The 17,927-nt window shown below is 41.4% G+C and overlaps 1 long non-coding RNA gene across 6 annotated transcripts in view; it reads left to right on the top strand.

The window, feature by feature from the left end:
- The first annotated feature begins 13,663 nt into the window (after positions 1–13,663).
- LOC129619875 (uncharacterized) overlaps positions 13,664–17,927 on the top strand; it is a 51,777-nt gene continuing 47,513 nt past the window's right edge. For 2 of the 6 annotated variants that reach the window (XR_008698201.1, XR_008698200.1), the window contains exon 1: positions 13,664–14,413. This is a non-coding gene — a long non-coding RNA (uncharacterized LOC129619875). The other 4 variants (XR_008698204.1, XR_008698199.1, XR_008698202.1 and 1 more) reach the window with 3 other exon arrangements.

Here is a 17,927-nt window from a genome sequence, read left to right as displayed (position 1 = left end):
AAGAGAAGGGGGTTGCAGGGCATGCCCTGTAAGATACCATGGTGAGGAGGCAAGAAGAGTGAAAAGAAAGCATGCCCCAGAGCTTTTTTGTGTTTCCTACAGGAAAGACATGGCAGAGTATGCAAAACAGTTTAGGATTAGTTAGTCAGGATAATGTCAGCAGACTCTGGGTTCTGGGCTGGTCTCTGGTTTCCTGGTACCTGGCCCTAGCTTAACCTAGGGGAGGAGAAATACTGACTTCGTGTATGAGTTAGATAAAGGAGGTAATTGAGAACATGAACTTAGGAGTCTTTGGTTTGTAGATGAAAAACATGTTTGTGGCTGAGTTATTCATTATCTCTAGGAATTAGCCAGCCCTAGGAAGGGTGTTAGGGTTAGGGTTAAGCTGTGAAAAAAAGAGAAGCGAAAAGCAAAGAAGAAAAGGAAAGATATAAACATCTGAATGCAGAGTTCCAAAGAAATAGCAAGAAGAGATAAGAAAGCCTTCTTCAGCAATCAATGCAAAGAAATAGAGGAAAACAACAGAATGGGAAAGACTAGGGATCTCTTCAAGAAAATCAGAGATACCAAAGGAACATTTCATGCAAAGATGGGCTCAATAAAGGACAGAAATGGTATGGACCTAACAGAAGCAGAAGATATTAAGAAGAGGTGGCAAGAATACACAGAAGAACTGTACAAAAAAGATCTTCACAACCCAGATAATCACGATGGTGTGATCACTGACCTAGAGCCAGACATCCTGGAATGTGAAGTCAAGTGGGCCTTAGAAGGCATCACTATGAACAAAGCTAGTGGAGGTGATAGGATTCCCGTTGATCTATTTCAAATCCTGAAAGATGATGCTGTGAAAGTGCTGCACTCAATATGCCAGCAAATTTGGAAAACTCAGCAGTGGCCACAGGACTGGAAAAGGTCAGTTTTCATTCCAATCCCAAAGAATGCTCAAACTACCGCACAATTGCACTCATCTCACACGCTAGTAAAGTAATGCTCAAAATTCTCCAAGCCAGGCTTCAGCAATATGTGAACCTCGAACTTCCTGATGTTCAAGCTGGTTTTAGAAAAGGCAGAGGAACCAGAGATCAAATTGCCAACATCCACTGGATCATGGAAAAAGCAAGAGAGTTCCAGAAAAGCATCTATTTCTGCTTTATTGACTATGCCAAAGCCTTTGACTGTGTGGATCACAATAAACTGTGGAAAATTCTGAAAGAGATGGGAATACCAGACCACCTGACCTGCCTCTTGAGAAATTTGTATGCAGGTCAGGAAGCAACAGTTAGGACTGGACATGGAACAACAGACTGGTTCCAAATAGGAAAAGGAGTTCGTCAAGGCTGTATATTGTCACCCTGTTTAACTTATATGCAGAGTACATCATGAGAAACGCTGGACTGGAAGAAACACAAGCTGGAATCAAGATTTCTGGGAGAAATATCAATAACCTCAGATATGCAGATGAGACCACCCTTATGGCAGAAAGTGAAGAGGAACTCAAAAGCCTCTTGATGAAAGTGAAAGTGGAGAGTGAAAAAGTTGGCTTAAAGCTCAACATTCAGAAAATGAAGATCATGGCATCCGGTCCCATCACTTCATGGGAAATAGATGGGGAAACAGTGGCAACAGTTTCAGACTTCATTTTTCTGGGCTCCAAAATCACTGCAGATGGTGAGTGTAGCCATGAAATTAAAAGACACTTACTCCTTGGAAGGAAAGTTATGACCAACCTAGATAGCATATTCAAAAGCAGAGACATTACTTTGCCAACAAAGGTTCGTCTAGTCAAGGCTATGGTTTTTCCTGTGGTCATGTATGGATGTGAGAGTTGGACTGTGAAGAAGGCTGAGTGCCAAAGAATTGATGCTTTTGAACTGTGGTGTTGGAGAAGACTCCTGAGAGTCCCTTGGACTGCAAGGAGATCCAACCAGTCCATTCTGAAGGAGATCAGCCCTGGGATTTCTTTGGAAGGAATGATGCTAAAGCTGAAACTCCAGTACTTGGGCCACCTCATGCGAAGAGTTGACTCATTGGAAAAGACCCTGATGTTGGGAGGGATTGGGGGCAGGAGGAGAAGGGGACGACAGAGGATGAGATGGCTGAATGGCATCACCAACTCGATGGACGTGAGTCTCAGTGAACTCCAGGAGTTGGTGATGGACACGGTGGCCTGGTGTGCTGTGACTCATGGGGTTGCAAGGAGTCGGACACGACTGAGCGACTGATCTGATCTGATCTGATCTGAGGAAGGGTGTTGTCTCCCCAGCTAGCAAGGGCCTCGAGACGTCAAAACATCTTAAAATTTAAAAAACATGATCACTACACCCTTATTCCAAGCTCTTACTTGCATAACAACCATGTGATCACTTACAGTTAGCCTGATCTATCTCTGTGGATCAAGTTTCCACAAATAGGCATATCTACTTACAAAGACCAAAGCATTGTTGGTACAGTTAGTGACAACTGGGACTTGTCATTGACTCTAAGGAAAATGATTTATGAACTTTTATGAAAAAACATTTTATGAAATGTTTTAGGAACACTTAAGAAGATGGTTGGAAAGAGAGAAACAGGCATTCTAACTGGGTAGAAAGATCTATTTTATGAAAATGGAAAAGCCATATGTAAATACTGTTTAACTATTCAATTTGCATGAACCAGAGTATAGACAGATAAATCCAGTTGAGTTACGGCAATGGGGAGGGAAGTTTGGTTGTTCTTAAATGTGTGAATTGAGAAGCAAGTGGAGGTTAACTTTTGAGTCAGAAAATGAAGTACTAACAGTTGTATATCAGAAAGAGGAATCTGAGAGTGAAGTATTGAGAATGATTAAAGAAACATAGGGGTAGCTTGTAGGTAGGAAGATCAGTAATGAGGCTTATAGGGAAACAAGCCAGGAACAAATAAGGGCTGGATGTTGGAGTAAAGAAAAGGAACTTATCTTCCAGTCATGTTAGTGTAAAGGATGGGTAACAGAAAGGTGGAAACAACCCAAGTGTTCATCAACAGATGAATGAGTGAACAAAATGTGGTATATACATGCAATGGAATTTTATTGTTCAGTCGCTAACTCACGTCCAGCTCTTTGTGACCCCATGGGCTGCGGCATGCCAGGCTTCCCTGTCCCTTACCATCTCCTGGAGTCTGCCCAATGGGATATTTCAGCCATAAAGAGGAATGAAGTGCTAATGTATATTATAACATGAATAAACCTTGAGGACATTATGGTAAAAAATTAACCAGGCACACAAAGGACTAATGGTATATAATACCACTTACATGAGGTAACTATGATAGGCAAGTCCATAGAGACAGAAAGCAGAACAATGGTTACCATGGGGCTAGAGGGATGGAGGGAAGGGGCAGTTATTTTTAATAGATACAGATGTTCAGTTTGGGATGATTTAAAGTTCTGGAGAGAGATAGTGGTGATGATTACACACCGTGTAAATGTACTCAGTGACACTGAGTTGTACACTAAAAAATGGCTAAAATGGTAAATTTTAGGTTATGTGTATTTTACCACAATAAAGAAAGAAAAGAAAAGGGAAAAAAACCTCACAATTGAATTAGTGGCAGTTGAAGAGTGACTCTGAGATGATCAGCACAGGGAACAAGATGGATAGTGGTAACTCTCAGAGACATGGGAATTTGATGGTTGGTAGAGCTGATATCGGAGAAGGCAATGGCACCCCACTCCAGTACTCTTGCCTGGAAAATCCCATGGGCGGAGGAGGCTGGTAGGCTGCAGTCCATGGGGTCGCGAATAGTCAGACATGACTGAGAGACTTCACTTTCACTTTTCACTTTCATGCATTGGAGAAGGAAATGGCAACCCACTCCAGTGTTCTTGCCTGGAGAATCCCAGGGACAGGGGAGGCTGGTGGGCTGCCATCTATGGGGTCGCACAGAGTCGGACACGACTGAAGCGACTTAGCAGTAGCAGCAGCAGCAAAGCTGATATCAGGGCTTCCCAGGTGAGGTAGCTCAGTGGTAAGCAATTCATCTGTCAATTCAAGAGACACAGGTTTGATCCCTGGCACAGGAAGATCCCCTGGAGGGGGAAATAGCAATCCACTCCAGTATTCTTGCCTGGTAAATGCCATGGACAAAAGAGCCTGGTGAGCTATAGTGCATAGGGTCGCAAAGAGTCAGTATGACTGAGCAAGAACACAAGAGCTGATATCAAGCTCATAGACGCTATGTCCACATGGACCTATGAGCTTTCCCCTGTGGCTGGATGCTGACTGCACCATTATCCCTAGTTAAGTACTGTGTGAATGCTTTTCATCTGTTATAGTGGATGAGCTGTCCTTGCTCCTGTATAAAGACTACATCTTCATCTGTACATGATCCCACTCTTTTACCTACTTAAGGACATCAGTCTCTTTCCTTATTGTCAATTTTCCCCTCTCTTCTGAGTTATTCCTGTTGATATACAAATATCTCCCATTCAAAACAGAACAAAAACAAAATAATACACAACAATCTGCTTGACTCCATCTCCCAGGACAGTCACTAGTCCATTTCCTTACCATTATGCCAACATTCTTTGAAGTATTTCTCTTTACTTCATATTCTCCATTGCCATCCTCTCTCGAGCCCACTCCATTTAGACTTTTGTCTCTGCCGCTCTTCAGAGGCACTTACCGAAGTCTTCCATGTAACTCTGGTAACTTCCGTGTTACCAAATCCAATGGCCAGTTCTCAGTTCACACATTTTTTCACTTATCTGGAGCATTTGGTACAATTGTCACTGTCTCTTTGAAATATTTTATTCACTTGGCTTTCGCTATTCCCTTCTCTTTTGTTTGTCTTCCTACCTCCTGGGGCTCCTGCTCAATTTTGTTTGGAGTGCCCTCAGGGCTCAGTCTTCAAAACTCTTCTGCTTCTTTTTACACCCCCAAAATGATTTTATTTAATTATATTCCATCACTACAGTGATATACCTCAACTCAGAATGACAACTCAGTGTATCCAACTTTCTAGTAGATATTACATTTGATTGCCTAGGGATCATTTCAAATTTAACATTGTTTGATACTGTACTCTTTATTATTCTCTTAAAACTGCTTCCCGCCCCCCATTCCTTTTACGTCTTAGGAGATAGTCTTGCCAAAATTCCAAAATCTTAGAATCATCCTTGATGCTTAAAAAAAAAAAAATTTATATATATATATATGTATATAACATATATACAGGATATATATGTGTGTGTGTGTCTGTATTTAATATATATATCCATGATAAGAGTCAGACACGACTTAGCAACTGAACAACAACAATATATATCCAATCAATCAGCAAATGCCTCTTGGTTCCATTTCTGGTGCTGCCATCTTTCTATTTTACTGTCAGCACTCGTATTATTGCAACAGATTCTGTATCAGTTACGATTGAATCTGACTATGAACAAATTGTTTACTAAAGTACTCTTTTCTTGGACTAAGATTGTTCAGATAATAAAGGAGTATTTAATGCCACAAATAAATAATGGAATCTGGATGTAAGATCACTTTCCCAGCATAATCACAGTAAGGATTTTTTAAGCTTCTCAGTAGGAAAGTTTTCTTTTTAAATTTTTTATTGAAGTATAGTTGACTTACAGTGTTTTGTTAAACAACAAGGATTTTTGATTGCTTCTCTTCCCTAACACTATTTTTTCCCCTCACCTTCATGAATAAGGGAAAGAAACGCTAGCCCTACTCCTCATTTCTCCTGAAAGATTTCCTAATTCTTAACCTTGTTTCACCAGGACAAGCCTGTGACCTCCCATTTTTCTTTCCATGTCTACAGTGCTACAAAGGGTGCCGCTGAAAAAGGTCTTGATTTGACCCTGCTATTTCCTACCTTTAATAAACCTCAGGGAAACTTGAAATTGCAGGGAGCAGCAGGCAGCCATAGCCTGACCCTTGCCTGGCCCCTCTCAGAGCTGAATACTGTAACGCTCATTAAATATTCAGCAATCTATTGCCAGTTTAAAACAAACAGAGGTGATCTTTTCAAACCGTCTAGTGGGTCTGCAGTACAGCTGAAGAATGACTTTCCTGCTTCATTAAACATTTAGGCGACTCCTTGGCTTCGTACAGTTGCCTGTAATTGTGACAGCAGATAGAGAAGATCAGCGTAGACTCCCCTCTTAATGGAGGAAAACTCCCATCATATCCTTATTGATGATTTTTGGCAAACATGACAGGAAGGAGGATGGAAACATCAGGAAGATAAACAAATCTTCTAATTCCCAGAAAGTTGGCACATGTTCTCAAGAAGTGTGAGAGCTATTTAATATATAGGTTGTTTGACAGTTGCTTTAATACCATTTCTTTTTTTTTTTTTTTTAATACCATTTCTTTCACCTTTGAAAGGCTCTCTTGCTCTGTAATCTTGATGAAAGCATGAGGGATTTCTAAGAGCTTTGCTAAAATCATTCATACACTTGCACTACTACTCATAATGATGACCTAAAAGATAATGAAAATTTAAGCTCTTCTGATACCTTCAACTTTCTGCTTTGCATTTGGAGCTGTTTGGCCATCCTAAATTTTACCATTTATTATTTTGGCATGTAACTGTCTTTAGAGCCCATCTTTGGGTTTAGTTGTCAACTGCTGCTTTTGTAGCATATATTCAAGATCCCCAAATAAGTGCTGAGTGCACTGAGATTTCAGAGAGCCTGTATTCCCACTGAACTAGTTAAATAATAATGAAAAGAGTAACTGTTGTGTGTTTGTGAAGTGCTTTAAAATTGTGCTCACAATTCTTCTAATTGACAAGACAACTTTGCATTTCTTCTTCTACCCCTAAGATCAATAAAAATTTAAAAGATATTAAGTATGAATGAATTCATGTTAAATATAAAGTCTCAAAGTATTTTCTTTTCTTTTCACTGTCTCTCCTTTCCATCAACTTTGTCTCACACTGTAGCCGCCTTCTCTTGTTCCCATAGAATCAACTTCAAAAAGACTTTGTATGTTGATCACTTGCCGCTCCATTTTTTTACTCACACTCTACCTTGGAACAGGGGTTTCCTTATTGGTTTAATGTATGTTGTCATAGGATGCATTTCATGGGATAGCTCAGCTTTGGCCTGATTCTTCTGCTTTCTGCTGATCCTTAAGTATTTAGTAATGACATTTTCAAGCTGAATCTGATTTCAAAGATTTTCTCATCCAACTTCCTTATTTTAGAGATGTGAATCCGAGGTCTAGACAGGCAACATGTACTGCCTGAGGATTGTTTCAAGTCCTTCTCAGTTTTCTCAATCTGTTTGCTATTCCATGGGATAAGAGTTTCCTATTTGTCCTCAGCTCCCTGGCCTTTATGAAGCTCCTCCACTTTGCTCCACTTAACCATAACCTTTTCAAGGGCATGCCTTTCTGGGTTGTACATATCTTTCTTCCCCTCCGTTACTTTGTGTCTGGTGGGGAGGGTAGGTGGAGGAGGTGGAAGTTTTACCCTTGACAACCAGATCTTGTCATCTGCCTTAAACAAACTTATTAAACTGAGAAGAAATCATGTTTAAACAATGCCCCATGCCCTCTGATGGTGAAGAAATATTTTCTGAGTCTTTGTCCTCATTTCACTGAGCTGGCTAGTTTTCTATCCATCAGATCTCCATACTTTGTTCTGATGAGCCATATATAACTAACGCACAGGAAGTTGACACCAAGAAATTGCTTAGTTTGTTTTGTTCTACTTCCTTCAGTTAATGTCCAAAGTCACCATTTATATCTTACCCTTTCTATTTTTATGTCACAGATTTTAATTTTCATGTTCTTTCTATTTAGAATTTTCACTGGCCCAGCTCCCGTGCATACATTGTCAATGACATCCCTTTTTTCTGCTTTCTTTTGAAGTTTTTCATTTTGCTTTGTTGACTCTTGTTTTACATTTTCTGGGTTATCAGATCTGAATGGCAAGCCAGAACACTGAGGTATTCGTTTGCATGAAGACATAAAACATCCAGAATCAGCATCCCCTTTCCTGGTCAGGGCTGGCTAAGCCTCACCCACCTGGCTCCTTGACTCCCCTTTTCTGGACTGCGGGCTGAACAACAGTTTCCTAAGCACAGTGCTCCTCACTGTCAGATTAAGGTTCAGGGGACTAAAGTACGCTGGCCACATTCCAGGCCCAGAATTGCACCCTGGAGACCATGATAGGGCTTTGCCAGCTCCTGGCACATGATGTGAATAAGAGACCCTTAGGTGTTTATGTAAGTGGGTCTATTTTAATGTTCAAGGACCCAGAAAAATTTTCCCAGTGATAATAGAGTGGCTTATTTTCTCTTTTGCTTGACTTCTCCCATTTTATGTATTAGCTTTCCCTGAAGGCTCCTTTTCTAGTTCTCAACTCCTTCATCTCCTTCATTAAAGGATGCCACGTTTATCAAATACAACAATTTCTGGGTTAATATTTAGGAATGTCAGTGGTCTTCAGTGCTTAACATTCTTCCTATTTGCTTTTACAAGTAATCCTTGCCAGCTCTCGTTTCGTTGTGCTCATCTTTCAGGCACTGCTTTCTGTGGACTCCTCTCTGCCTTCCATCTGCATGAATTCTGGGGATAAAGAGTGTGGTCTCAAGTTTCACGACACAACAGCAACCTTACCCTCCTCCACTTATCTGGTTTCCAAAGCACATGTCCTCTCTCAATCAGCAGCATAGAATACCACAGAGAACGTCAGCAGATGCCCATGCTGACCGTTGCCTCTTCCTGGCCCCTGTCCACAATCCAGCTCCTAACAAAGCTTGGTGTAGAGAAGTGCCATTTAGTCCAAGAGCCTTGCTAGCACTTGAGCCTCCTCCACTTAATCAGAAGCCAAAGGACTGGAACTATGATGGTTTGGTTTGAGGTGGTTTTGTTAATGGGCATTGGGAGAACTCAGTTTCAGGGAGGCCATGTCTGCATTGGGTGTCAAACAACTTTGAAGGCATTTTCCAGCACATGACTCAGTGTTACCTATGAGGTCATATATGAGAAGTGTCCTTTAGGATCCACGCGCAGGACTTACATGGCGTTTTGTTTCCATTGTTCCACAACTGGTTATACAGTTGCTCATCTCCCCTCTTGGCTCTCTCACGCGACTGTAAATTCCTGACTTACTCATCTCTACATTGCCTGCAGCCTTGTGCCTTGAAGGAGCTGAATAAAGTCCCTGTGTAAGGTGTTTCACAAAATATTTCCTGGAATTGTGACTGAGAATGTGCAGAATCCTCTAGGGATAGTAATGAGGTTTGAAACTGTTCCAAAGTTCTTATAAGGATGCATCATCATTTGAGACAGTATTGAAAGGAAAGGAGTCTACATGCCTTGATCCAGCCATCGTGGGGTGGATGCATGACAAAGAGCAGGGCTTGATGTGGTTAAACGCCACACAGCTTCCTTCACCCTCGATTCAGCCTTTTCTCACTGTGTTTTCCCCAAGTTCCCAGTTTTAGCTCGTCTTCTTAGGGAGGCTTTTCAGACCTATTTAATCAGGAGAAAGGAAATGGGAGGTGGAGAGAAAAACTGTCACAGGGAGAAGTGTGGCTTTCTGAGGAAAGTGTATGTTCTTTCAAAACATTAAAGTGCAGATTTGCATTTTTCTGACCAGAAATGTCTGGTTTGCCTTGAGAAAGGATTAGGAGCACACAGCAGGGATACAAAGAGAAAGATTCAATATCTAGCCTTTGACATCTAGAGTAGGACTTCTGGGTCTGCAGAAAAGCTTTCGTTTTGAAAGGCAATCTTTGTGGAGAGAAAATTTCTTCACCTACCAACAGCCATCTTGTAAACTAGGTCAGAAGAAAAGGCAGGGGTGGAAAGGAGTCAGCATGCGACATAGGGTAGGAGGCGTGAGTTGAAGAGGAGGAAGAGAAAGGGGAGAGGACACAGGCAGCGAGACATCTGTGTCCCGACCACTGCTCTTTGAGCTGATGTCCAGGAGCCTCCATGAATCAGTGAAGACAAAACTAAGGGCTTAGTACCCCGTGCACCTCTTGGTCCCTAGGAGGCTGGTGGTATCCCCAGTCAGCACATCCACCGTGGTCCAGCCCTGAAGGAGAAGTTGGCTTGAAAGAGGGGCCTGAGGCAGCGCCCAGCTCTCCCCGGTCTGCAGCAGGCGCAAAGGGAACCAGAGGTCCTACGTGGCCCAGTGAAGAAATTCAGAGATTCTGCGAGGACAGAGTTTGGGGTCAGGAGGCAGAACTGCAGAGTAAGGGGAAGTGGCCAGCACGCTGGAGCCAGGGGATGGGAGACAGGATGCTGTCCTGGTGGGCAGACAGATGGTCCTGCTGAGCCTCAGCTGTCACTGGGTGGAGGATCCAGCCAGGCCATTACTGTGTCACAGAGGTTCGACCTCAGGAAGAGGCTGAAGAGAGACCAGCTAGAGGAATATGATCCTTAGTCAGGGAAGGCATTCTCCCATTGAATCCATGAGTACATTGAGCTAAACAGTATTTTCATTTTGTGCCTGAAGAAGCTGCAGCTCCCGAGTTTAGGGTCATTTATCCTGCTTCATCCAGGACCTGCAAACTCAGGCTAAACTTAACTCTCAGCTCCCTCAGTTCATCCAGGTATCCAACATTGCTTTTTCTGCTCATTGAAGCATTTTATTTCTTCTGGTTTCTCCTTTTAGATGTCTTGTTTAATTTTGAAAGACACTCAAGATTCTTCCAAGATCCACACTCCAACAGTAAAATGCAGTGGTTTGGTGCTGTGGTAATGACTGAATCCATTACTTTTTTGTAAAAATGCTGTTGTAATCTACATGAAAAATTCCACACAAGATAAAAGTGCCTATTGGAGAAACCCCTGATTAATTCTCCCAGTCGATTTTATGACTCACTCATTTGGAGTTTATTGTATTTACATTTCAGACTGCAAACTCAAAGGGAAATAGTTAAACATAGAATACTGAATTTTCAAGGCTTCATGCATTTTCCATTTTCCCATGTTTTGCATATGGCCAGAGTTTGATAAAGCTTTATTTTTTTTTCCCTTTAAAGTTTTCCTTCTCCTTCTTTTTTTGGCATTTATTTTTTTTTAATTGGAGTATAATTGCTTTACAATATTGTGTTAGTTTCTGCTGTACAACAAAATGATATAGCTATTTGTATACATATATCCCCTAGCTCTTGAGCTGCCCTCCCACCCTCCCATTCCGCTCCTCTAGGTCATCACAGAACACGGAGCTGAGTTCCCTGTGAGCCTCCTGAGCTATACAGCAGCTTCCCACCGGCTATCTTATTTTACACATGGTAGTGTATGTATGTCAGTGCTACTCTCTCAATTTATCCCATCCTCTCCTTCCCCACCCGTGTCCACAAATCCCTTCTCTATGTCTGAACCTCTGTTCCTGCCTTGCAAATAGGTTCATTAGAATCATTTTCCTATATTCCATATATATACCTTAATATAGAACGTTTGTTTTTCTTTCTGACTTCACTTTGTACGACAGCCTCTAGGTTCATCCACATCACTACAAATGACCCAATTTTGTTCCTTTTTATGGCTAAGTAATATTCCATTGTATATATGTCCTACATCTTCTGTATCCATTCATCTATTGATGGACATCTAGGTTGTTTCCATGTCCTGGGTGTTATAAATAGTGGTGCAGTGAACACTGGAGTACATATGTCTTTTCGAATTATGGTTTTCTCAGGGTATATGCCCTGTAGTGGGATTGCTAGGTCATATGGTAGTTCTACTTTTAAGGAACCTCCGTACTGTTCTCTGTAGTGGTTATGGAGAACATGTGTATAAATTCACATTCCTAGCAACAGTGCAAGGGAGAAGACAATGGCAACCCACTCCAGTACTCTTGCCTGGAGAATCCCATGGACACGGGAGCCTGGTAGGCTGCAGTCCATGGGGTCGCACAGAGTCGGACACGACTGAAGTGACTTAGCAGCAGCAGCAGCAGCAACAGTGCAAGTGGGTTCACTTTTCTCCACGCCCTCTCCAGCATTTATTACTTGCAGTCTTTTTGATGATGGCCATTCTGATCCGTGTGAGGTGATACCTCATTGTAGTTTTGATTTGAATTTGTATAATAATGAGCAATTTGAGCATCTTTTCATATGTTTGTCGGCCATCTGTATGTCTCCTTTGAGAAATGTCTGTTTAGGTCTTCTGCCCATTTTTTTATTTGGTTGTTTGTTTTTCTGATACTGAGCTTCATGAACTGCTTGTATTTGGAGATAAATCCTTTGTCAGTTGCTTCATTTACAAGCAAAAGTGACAAAACTTTATCTTGATACTTATATTTTCCTCATCAATAAACCAAAACAGAAAACATTACCCAAAGAAACTGCATTCCTTAATCAAGATTTTTTCATAGTTTACATCAAGTTTTTCTTGGAAGTTAAAAAAAATATATATACTTTTGCACATTCCCTGGAGGTCCAGTGGTTAGGACTCCATGCTTCCACTGAGGCCCAGGTTCGATTGCTAGTCAGGGAACTAAGATCTTGCATGCCATGCAACATGATTAAAAAAAAGGTATTTTTGTCACACACACACACACACACACAACTAACAAAGGAAGAGGTGGTGAAGGAATTAGGCTTGGGAAGGAGGCACAGTCTATGAGATTCTGACTTAGAGAAGAAGAACTTAGGGAACCAGGTAGTTACAGCCCCATCACAGGCCAATATAGACTGCCTACTGGCCTGTCTTGTCTCTCTCTGCCAGCATTTCCCCCCTTAAGTTGAACTACAGAACCCTTCCAGAAGCAGAGGGAGGTGCATGCTAATTATAAAAACGGTCTAACTGAATTTAAATGACACTTCTCTTACTTTATTGGGAAATAAAATATGTGTTCATATTAAATATTTTGTTGTTGTTGTTCAGTTGCTAAGTTGTGTCCAACTATTTGCGACCCCATGGACTGCAGCATGCCACGCTTCCTTGTCCTTCGCTATCTCCCGGAGTTTCTGAAACTCATGTCCATTGAGTTGATGATGTCATCCAAAAATTTCTTTTTCTGGCACGCCCTTCTTCTTCTGCCCCAGTCTTTCCCAGCATCAGGGTCTTTTCCAATGAGTCAGCTCTTCGCATCAGGTGGCCAAAGTATTGGAGCTTCAGTATCAGTCCTTCCAATGAATATTTAGGGTTGATTTCCTTTAGAACTGAGTGGTTTGATCTCCTTGTAGGCCAAGAGACTCTCAAGAGTATTCTCCAACACCACAGTTGGAAAGCATCGATCCTTCGGAGTTCAGCCTTCTTTATGGTCCAGGTCTCACATCCATACATGACTACTGGAAAAACCATAGCTTTGACTGTACGGACCTTTGTTGCCAAAATGATGTCTCTGCTTTTTAATATGCTATCTAGGTTTGTTACAGCTTTCCTTCCAAATATTACATATTTAACTTGACTCTAAGTCTCATTGATAATGTGTATTTTGCTTAAAAATAAGGCAAAGGATTACTGTTGGGAATGGTGCTGAGGCTTATGTAAGTCTGACAGGGTTTTGAAATGTCTCAATCCCTATAAAAATATAATAAATGACATAAATAATCACTTTCTAGAGTTTTTGAAATTGCTTAATTTTTATTTAAATTTGAAAATATTTGGAATGACTAAAAAGGCAGTATTTACTACTGGAACTGACTGTATTTGTGATTCAAACCTCAGGTGCCTACATGACACGTAGTTGGCACCTAAGGTGCCACAGCCTGGCACACTGCTGTGTGCATATTTAAAATATGGGGACCAGAGCTTGAAAAAGTCTTTGCTAGAAACTAGCAGTGGTTGGGATCTTTAATATTAAGGACAATAAGACTTCATATCAGGATGTCAGAAGGATTATATCTATACTACTAGGGAGTTAAATTTAATGAATATTAAAGTTAAATTTTAATTTAGTTAAAGTTAGTTAAAATTAAGATATTAAAGTTAAATTTAATGAAATAAAATGATCACCTTTCTAAGTAAGAAAATTATAACAGTCTGTAATATGTACAGATTCAACAGAGGTTAGAATATGCTAGGACTTCTTATTTGGCAGATTTTTTATTTAATTTCAAATATATTTAGGTGCATTTAATGATTAGAGAAGAATTAAAATAACATTACAGAAATTTAGAAATCAGAGGAAATCTTTCTCATAGCTCCCCCTAAGAACAAGCACCATGTTGAGTAACAGTGATTCTTCAGCTGACCCTCCATCTGGATCACCTGGGAAGCTTGTTATAGAGTGGATCCCAGGTTCTTCCTCTGAGTTGGAATCTCTGTGGGTAGGAGCCTGTGGGTTTATAGTTTTAACAGGCTCCCTGGTGGATTCTGATTTGCAGCTGGGAGATTAACTTTTTCAGTTACCCGGGGATCATTTTATCTGCAGTTCATGAAGAGGGACCATTCCAGTGTTTGCTACCCAGATCATTTCTGCTTTAGAGCAGTGGGAAGCTACCGGAGGCCCAGAGTGGGAGGTAACCTGGCCTTATTTGCTTTTTCTTTTTTAAAATTTTATTTGGTTGTGCCAGGTCTTAGTTGTGGCACACAGGAAATCTTCAGTTGCAGCATGCAAACTCTTAGTTGTGGCATGTGGGATCTAGTTCCCTGGCCAGGGATCAAACCCAGGCCCCCTGCACTGGGAGCTTGGAGTCTTAGCCACTGGACCACCAGGGAAGTCCCCTTATTTGGTTTTTTTTTTTTTTTTAATTATTTTTTTTAACTTATTTATGGCTGTGCTGGGTCTTTGTTGCTGGATAGGCTTCTTTCTAGATGTGGCAAGTGGGGACTACTCTCTAGCTGTGGTGCACAGGCTTCCCATTGCAGTGGCTTCTCTTGTTGCAGACCACAGGCTCTAGAGCACCCGCTCAATAGTTGTGGCCCACGGGCTTAGTTGCTCTGTGGTATGTAGGATCTTTCCAGACCAGGGATCAAACCCATGTCTCCTGCATTGGCTTATGCAGGAAGCCCCCCTTATTTGATTTTTAAAGCTCACTCTGGAGTTAGTAAGTAGATAGGATTTGAGAGGATCAAGACATGGAGTCAGGTAGACAAATTATGAAACGTGGTGAAAATGGAGAGAAGTGGACACGGCTGAGAGGCATATATATTAACAGAAGATGGACTTAGTAGAATCTGATGATGACCGGATTTAAGAAGGAAATATCAAGACCTCCTCCAGGTTTTGGAAACAGAAAAGGACTATTTGTCGAGATAGGATACACAAGAATCTAATTTGTATGTATCTTATTGTAATTTGTCTCAAATACCTTTCCAAAAGGTGACATTGAATATGTGTCTTAATTTAGGTAAAATATAACTATCATGAAATTATAAGGTAATCTTCAAGAGGGAAACGTGGTTAACTTTACAGTGGAGAAACCAGGTAGATACCACCTTAACCAAGCAATCCAAATTAATATCACCAGGATGAGACATATCCACACTGTGCACCCCCTGATATGATACACCGAAAAGGTCACAGCATCATATCTGGAGCATTCTTGCCCAAAATGCATAACTTTATTATGTGAGAAAACATCAGACAAACAAAAAATGAGGGATGTTCTACAGATAACCAGAGCCAGTCCTCTTCCACGGAGTCAGGGTCATTGAAAGGCAAGGAAAAACTGAGGTGCTCAGACTTAAGGGGACTAAAGGGACGTGAGAACCAAATACAATGTGCTACCAGGAGAAGAAAAAAAGACATGTAGGGAAAAACTGACAAAATTTAAATAAAGTGTGTAGGTTCGTTAATTGTATTGTATCAGTGAGAGTTTCCAAGCTTTGATAATTCCATTGATTACAGAAGATGTTAACACTGGGAAAATCTGTATAAAAGGCATATGGGTTCTCCCTGTATCATTTTAGCAACTTTTCTGTAAATCTAAATTACAACTATAAAAAATTACCATATTTATTTTTGCAATAATTTTAAAATATCAATAACTTTTTCTCAAAGTTGTGCCACTTCTGGGATAAAAAGCACTGATGCCTGAGCCTGTATAGAGGTGGCTAGTATCTGTGTGAATTAATTCTGCTTCCTATGTGTCTAATAATTTTCCTTCACCAGTTTGGACTGGTTCCAACTATAAAACCTCTGTACAGCTAACACTTGAACGATGTGAGGGTCAAGGTCATCAACAATCCATCCAATTGAAAATCTACATATAACTTACAGTTTTCCTGCCAGATACATCGTTCCATGGTTTCCAAGGTTCCATGTCCATGGATTCAACTAACCACAGATGGTGTAGTACTGTAGTATTTATGGGGAAAAAATAATCTGGGTATGCTGCTGCTGCTAAGTCGCTTCAGTCATGTCCGACTCTGTGCAACCCCATAGATGGAAGCCCACCAGGCTCCCCTGTCCCTGGGATTCTCCAGGCAAGAACACTGGAGTAGGTTGCCATTTCCTTCTCCAATGCATCAAAGTGAAAAGTGAAAGAGAAGTCGCTCAGTTGTGTCCAACTCTTAGCGACCCCAAGGACTATAGCCTACCAGGCTCCTCCATCCATGGGATTTCCCAGGCAAGAGTACTGGAGTGGGGTGCCATTGCCTTCTCTGAATCGGGGTATAAGTGGACCCATGTACATCACACCTGTTTTGTTTAAGAATCAGTTGTATTTTTACCACCTTAATCATTGCTCTCAGCTGGCCCTCTAGGCATTGTGGGATTGGGGTGGGGGTAAACTCCTCTATGACAGGTGAGGTCAGGTAACAGCATTCCCAGGCTGAGACCGGAGATCAAGAGTAAGAGGTAGGTAAGGTCTGCAATATCTGTTCACTAATTTCCCTCCTGGAATCACCTCTTTCAGAATCTACCACTGTATTCTGACCATTCTCTCCTTTGCTAAGTGGAAACTCACTTCCACTCACACGCAGGCACAGCCTTGCTATTCACTAGGAAATAGTGCAGTCAGCACAGAAGTTCAGGTGTTAACAACTGATGAAGCCCCTCCCATTTACCTTCCCTCCCAAAGACTTTCCCATTGACCAGCTCTCCAAAGAGTTAGAGGGAATTGTACCCTGAGCTGAGACCAGAGCAGTGGCAGAGCTGGGGAGTTGCTGGTGTGCCTAGAGACACCAGGTATGTGCAGCTCCCGGGGATTGAGGTGGAGGGTAACCCTGGCATTCTAGAAAAGGCCATTCCTAGAGCGAGCACCTCAGTGTCCTGGGAGGGGTAATGTGGTGTTACTTGTGTAAACTTCCATCATTTCCCCTAGAATTTTGGGTTCTGTTTTGATGCTGACCTTGTGTTCAGGTTAACCTCAGTTTGATTCCCTCTTCAAAGTGACTGTAAGCTCTTGCCTTTGATACTTATCGAAGCCTATAATACTTTGGAGTCAGAGAACAGTAATATATTTTCATTGCCAATTGAATGTAAATCACTTTCTAAAATACATATTACCATGAAGCTGGTTTGTTTACAACTTCTAGGGTTTGTTGTCATTTGTAACTCCCATAAATGGCCATCAAGCCAGTTTCTCTTGAACAGTAGAGGAAATGATAGATTCTTAGATGTTCACCCAGTGTTAACCGAGTCTGCTTGTCTTGTGCCTTCTGATTGCATTCAGCTGCTGCAGAAACGTGTCTGCAGGAGTCCCTGAACCTTGAGCAGAGAGAAATGGATTCAAGGCATGATTTGCAAGACATGGTATCAGCAATCTGATCTATAAGACTAGACTCAGTAGAGAGGAGAGGGACAAAGTGGTACCTTGGGAGGTGAACTCTGATGTAAGGACCCTGCTCAAAATAGTCCTCATCCTCCTTGCCCAGACCTGATGAACAAACTTAATCTCAATTCCTCCCCATCACCTGCCTCTCCTACATGACCCTTGCGGGTGGCTGTTCCTGATGGTGCTCATTCAGAGGTTCATTTGCTGCTTTCGATTTCTCTATCAGCATTTATTTTGACAATCTTATTTAAGTATAATGTACATACCATGAAAACCATCCATTCAAGTGTGCAACACAATGACTTTTTTGTAA

The sequence above is a fragment of the Bubalus kerabau genome, chromosome 9, assembly GCF_029407905.1.
Source record: "Bubalus kerabau isolate K-KA32 ecotype Philippines breed swamp buffalo chromosome 9, PCC_UOA_SB_1v2, whole genome shotgun sequence".
Classification (NCBI taxonomy): Eukaryota; Metazoa; Chordata; class Mammalia; order Artiodactyla; family Bovidae; genus Bubalus; species Bubalus kerabau.
Note: the sequence above shows the minus strand (reverse complement) of the source record. Positions and strands in the feature narration are given on the sequence as shown.